The sequence below is a fragment of the Bubalus kerabau genome, chromosome 11 (genome assembly GCF_029407905.1).
Source record: "Bubalus kerabau isolate K-KA32 ecotype Philippines breed swamp buffalo chromosome 11, PCC_UOA_SB_1v2, whole genome shotgun sequence".
Classification (NCBI taxonomy): Eukaryota; Metazoa; Chordata; class Mammalia; order Artiodactyla; family Bovidae; genus Bubalus; species Bubalus kerabau.
In genome coordinates this window covers 19,308,098-19,314,097 of record NC_073634.1, presented here as the reverse complement: position 1 = coordinate 19,314,097, position 6,000 = coordinate 19,308,098, and the positions used below count along the sequence as shown (strand labels likewise).

Sequence of the window (6,000 nt, the reverse complement as noted above, 5' to 3'; positions counted from 1 at the left end):
TCTAAGGGTTTCTTCAGTGAGAGAGAAAAAGAATGGTAAATCATCATGTTCATAAATTCTGGGGAAAAAAACAGCAAAAAATATTCTACATATGTTTTATATTCTTCTGCATCTTATTGCTATAGTTTTAAGTGTTAAGCAATTTAGGATAATATCTCCAATAAAAGTACATTTAGCCCATGAGAGCGCTAATAAAATATATATATATATATATCTCAAAGCAACATTTCATAAGAAACACACAGTTCCATTAGAACTGCACACTCTCTCAGTCCTTTATGCTTTCCAGTAGGATTTTGAAATGTCTTTTTATTGTGGGGCTGTTATTGCTTGTCACTTTCCCAAATAAGGCTTCACTATCTCATAATTATTACTCAGAGGTCTGACGGACCCACATGGAATTTGTTGTATTCTAACACAAAAATAAGAATCTCATTTTAAATCGCCAATAAATACAAATACAAAATTTTGCATTGTACAGTACAAAAATACCTTCTCACAAAAGAACACAAAAGAGACAAGGGTTGCTAGGCAACCACCCAGCACAAGCTTTAGCATTCAAGGTAACAGAAAAACTACTGTACTGCTACCACCTAAAGGTTCTTGCTTAAAGCAATGAAAGAAAACTGACAGTGAGGAGTTGAAACAAAGCTCAGAAATATCGCCATTCTCCAAAAATTGTATTTGATCATGTTTTATTGAGTTTAATATGTTGATTTACAAAATCAGTGAAGAAAGTACAATAAACCTTGTTTGGATTGTGTTCAACTTTTAAAATTCAGCTGCCATTTGCTGCACGACTCTGGGTGTTATTTTCTGCGCACGCTAAAGGTTATACTACACACAAGCTTTTCTTTAAACAAAATCAATGCGAAGAGCAGTTCCTGGGTGAGCAGAACAGAGCTCATCAGACCACCATCCATTATTCCATCAAAAATCCAGTGCTGGAGATACAAGGATTATAATCCTTGAGATCTAGAATACAGAGCAAGGTATTATGATGTGTGTAGTCTAGAGCAACCTGCCTGGTTGAGTCCTGGCTGTATACCACTTACTAGCCTTATGACCTCTGACAAGACACTTATCCCTAACCATTAGTTTCCTCATCTGCAAAAGGAAAGGAAAAGCTTACCTACACTATGATATTCAAGTGGTAATTGAAATAACGTGTGTAAATCCCCTTGCATAGTGGCTGACATGTAATAGGTACACAATAAATGTTCATATTATTGATTTTATTATGAAAGTAAATAACAAATAATGTTCAATTGCATTTATTTAAATACTCTCAGGGTACTTATTAAACAAATACCTAACATGGTAATATTTTGTTCCAGCACACAATGTAATATGGGAATAAGTGACATGGGAAAGAGCACAGAAGTAGCAAGTAGACCATTAATTGGAGACCTATATCTTTCATCATCCTGTGCAACTTGGGACCCTATTATTAAGAAATGGTGAAAAGATAAATGAAAAACAGGATGGCCTACATTATCTTGGTCCTATCTGAGTTCCTTGTATTTATATAGGAAGCTATAAGGAATTATGTGTGCTCAGGTCACCATGGAATTTCAGATCTTTGGGCTACTACCTAAAGCAAAATTTAATCTATGGAAAATCAAGAACCACACTGGAGCTGGACGGGTCTCTAAGGGCTCAGCCACAGGAGCTCAAATATCCTACCTCCAGCTGGTGACACCATTCTGTGTTTTCTGGCCTGCCTCAAGCTCTTCCTATTGTGCTCACAGCTTTTTATTTTTTTCTTTTGGTTTTTCTGGCAGTGGCATGTGGGATCTTAGTTCCCTGACCAGGAATCAAACCTGCAACCCCTGCATTGGAGGCACAGAGTCTTAACCACTGGACCTCCAGGGAAGTCCCTTAGAGCTTCAGTTTTATGATTAACTTCCATATGCCTCATGATGGCCTTGCTGACTGCTTCTTCACAATGACTTACATGCTCTTCCATGGACAATGATGATAGACACTATGTTACCTACTTTGAATCCCAAAACAGAGATTCTGATTGCCAGCAAAAAGGTGAAAAGCACTGTAGTGGACAAACACTAGGATGTGTCACCCAGATCACCTTCAAAAACAAGGGATTTCTCCCCTAGCTATTGCAAGTGCTGCTGTGAGAGAGCCCCCAGCCTTCAGGCCCCACAGAGACACACAGATTGTCTCAGCTAAAGAGAGTCACCTCATCAAAGGCACTGTCCCCTTCCTGGGCAGCTGGGACTTAGAGAGGATAAAGGCCTAGTCCTCTTATCTTGATTCAGGACATCTCCGAAGGATCACTCCAGGTCCAGAACTCCCTAGGATATCTGCTGAATCCTGAATTGAGACTGCATCACCATTCAACTCTTCACTCTGCCCACTTCTGCTTCCGTTCTCCTTTCATTCCCCCCCCCCTTACTCTCCCCTTCTCCTTTTTCCTCCTCTTCCCCAGATGTAGATCTCCAGAGCACTCCTGAAGGACCACCCTAAACACTAAGCATCTCTGAGTCTGCTGCATATGAAACCAAGAAGTGAAGTGAACATAATTCATAAATTGCACACATCAAATCTTCAAGTCAAACTATCTAGGTTGTCAATAGCCAGTTGAAATACTGCCTGCCCCAGCTAAAGTGCCCACTGTTGACACAATAAGCTATGACTCAGGGACCAGGAAGATAAGGTTGTGTGTCAGTCAGTCAGTTCAGTCGCTCAGTCATGTCTGACTCTTTGCGACCCCATGAACCACAGCACGCCAGGCCTCCCTGTCCATCACCAACTCCTGGAGTTTACCCAAACTCATGTGCACTGAGTCAGTGATGCCATCTAACCATCTCATCCTCTGTTGTCCCCTTTTCCTCCTGCCTTCAATCCTTCCCAGCATCAGGGTCTTTTCAAATGAGTCAGCTCTTCGCATCAGGTGGCCAAAACATTGGAGTTTCAGCTTCAACATCAGTCCTTCCAACGAACACCCAGGACTGATCTCCTTTAGGATGGACTGGTTGGAACTCCTTGCAGTCCAAGGGACTTGCAAGAGTTTTCTCCAACACCACAGTTCAAAAGCGTCATTCTTCGGCACTCAGCTTACTTTATAGTCCAACTCTCACATCCATACATGAATACTGGAAAAACCATAGCCCTAAATAGATGGACCTTTGTTGACAAAGTAATGTCTCTGCTTTTTAACATGCTGTCTAGGTTGGTCATAACTTTCCTTCCAAGGAGTAAGCGTCTTTTAATTTCATGGCTGCAATCACCATCTGCAGTGATTTTGGAGCCCAGAAAAATAGTCAGCCACTGTTTCCCCATCTATTTGCCATGAAGTGATGGGACCGGATGCCATGATCTTAATTTTCTGAATGTTGAGCTTTAAGCCAACTTTTTCATTCTCCTCTTGCACTTTCATCAAGAGGCTTTTTAGTTCTTCTTCACTTTCTGCCATAAGGGTGGTGTCATCTGCATATCTGAGGTTATTGATATTTCTCCCGGCAACCTTGATTCCAACTTGTGCTTCATCCAGCCCAGTGTTTCTCATGATGTACTCTGCATATAAGTTAAATAAGCAGGGTGACAATATACAGCCTTGACGTACTCTATTCCTATCTGGAACCAGTCTGTTTTCCATGTCCAGTTCTAATTGTTGCTTCCTGACCTGCATACAGATTGATCAGGAGGCAGGTCAGGTGGTCTGGTATTCCATCTCTTCCAGAATTTTCCACAGGTTATTGTGATCCACACAGTCAAAGGCTTTGGCATAGTCAATAAAGCAGAAATAGATGCTTTTCTGGAACTCTCTTGCTTTTTCGATGATCCAGCGGATGTTGGCAATTTGATCTCTGGTCCCTCTGCCTTTTCTAAAACCAGCTTGAACATCTGGAAGTTCATGGTTCACGTATTGCTGAAGCCTGGCTTGGAGAATTTTGAGCATTACTTTACTGGCCTGTGAGATGAGAGCAACTGTGCGGGACACCACCCTTATGGCAGAAAGTGAAGAGGAACTCAAAAGCCTCTTGATGAAAGTGAAAGTGGAGAGTGAAAAAGTTGGCTTAAAGCTCAACATTCAGAAAATGAAGATTATGGCATCTGGTCCCATCACTTCATGGGAAATAGATGGGGAAACAGTGGAAACAGTGTCCGACTTTATTTTTGAGGAGGCTCCAAAATCACTGCAGATGGTGATTGCAGCCATGAAATTAAAAGACGCTTACTCCTTGGAAGGAAAGTTATGACCAACCTAGATAGCATATGCAAAAGCAGAGACATTACTTTGCCAACAAAGGTCCATCTAGTCAAGGCTATGGTTTTTCCAGTGGTCATGTATGGATGTGAGAGTTGGACTGTGAAGAAGGCTGAGCGCTGAAGAATTGATGCTTTTGAACTGTGGTGTTGGAGAAAACTCTTGAGAGTCCCTTGGACTGCAAGGAGATCCAACCAGTCCATTCTGAAGGAGATTAGCCCTGGGATTTCTTTGGAAGGAATGATGCTAAAGCTGAAACTCCAGTACTTTGGCCACCTCATGGGAAGAGTTGACTCATTGGAAAAGACTCTGATGCTGGGAGGGATTGGGGGCAAGAGGAGAAGGGGACGACAGAGGATGAGATGGCTGGATGGCATCACTGACTCGATGGACGTGAGTCTCAGTGAACTCCGGGAGTTGTGATGGACAGGGAGGCCTGGCGTGCTACGATTCATGGGGTCGCAAGGAGTCGGACACGACTGAGTGACTGAACTGAACTGAACTGAACTTGAGCATTCTTTGGTATTGCCTTTCTTTGGAATTGGAATGAAAACTGACCTCTTCCAGTCCTGTGGCCACTGCTGAGTTTTCCAAATTTGTTGGCATATTGAGTGCAGCACTTTCACAGTATCATCTTTCAGGATTTGAAATAGCTCAACTGGAATTCCATCACCTCCACTAGCTCTGTTCATAGTGATACTTCCTAAGGCCCACTTGACTTCACATTCCAGGATGTCTGGCTAGGTCAGTGATCACACCATCATGATTATCTGGGTTGTGAAGATCTTTTTTGTATAGTTCTTCTGTGTATTCTTGCCACCTCTTCTTAATATCATCTGCTTCTGTTAGTTCCATACCATTTCTGTCCTTTATTGTGCCCATCTTTACATGAAATGTTCCCTTGGTATCTCTAATTTTCTTGAAGAGATCTCTAGTCTTTCCTATTCTATTGTTTTCCTCTATTTCTTTGCACTGATCACTGAGGAAGGCTTTCTTATCTCTCCTTGCTATTCTTTGGAACTCTGCATTCAAATGGGTGTATCTTTCCTTTTCTCCTTTGCTTTTCACTTCTCTTCTTTTCACAGCTATTTGTAAGGCCTCCTCAGACAGCCATTTTGCCTTTTTGCATTTCTTTTTCTTGGGGATGGTCTTGATCCTGCCTCCTGTACAAACAATGTCATGAACCTCCATCCATAGTTCATCAGGCACTCTGTCTATCAGATCTAGGCCCTTAAATCTATTTCTCATTTCCACTGTGTAATCATAAGGGATTTGATTTGATTTCACTCAAAATCAACCTGTCTAAATATTGTAATATTAAACCATCATTTCTTCAATATAGCATGCATTGCCATACTAAAAAAAAAATCTTGAAGGCATCATGCTATTTTTCTTGTATTTGATGCTGGTTTCCTACTGTGATTTAACACCTTAAGAATTCTCTCTTTATCCCTGAAATTCAACATAACCAGGCTATGTCTAGATGTCTGTTGTTTTTATTATTTTTTCCTAGAATACAGTAGCTTTCTCCAATTTGTTCACTCAATTCATGAAACTTTTTTCTGTTTTCAATCTCTGAATACATTTTCAATTCCGTTTGTCAGAAAGTATATTTCAGGGTCTCAATCATCCTTGCATTGAATTGACTGTCTTTGCCTATCCTCTATGTCTATTACTTTTCATTTAATTCCTTAAATATCTTATCCTTTTTCATTTACATTCATTATGGTTATCTTAAGCTTTTTGTCTACATCATCATTTTTATTTTC

At 40.8% G+C, this 6,000-nt stretch overlaps 1 long non-coding RNA gene across 1 annotated transcript in view; it reads right to left on the bottom strand.

Moving 5' to 3' along the window:
• Positions 1-693: 693 nt before the first annotated feature.
• LOC129622910 (uncharacterized) overlaps positions 694-6,000 on the bottom strand; it is a 99,183-nt gene continuing 93,876 nt past the window's right edge. The window contains exon 4 of the long non-coding RNA XR_008700182.1: positions 694-975. This is a non-coding gene — a long non-coding RNA (uncharacterized LOC129622910). The remainder of the gene's footprint in view (positions 976-6,000) is intronic.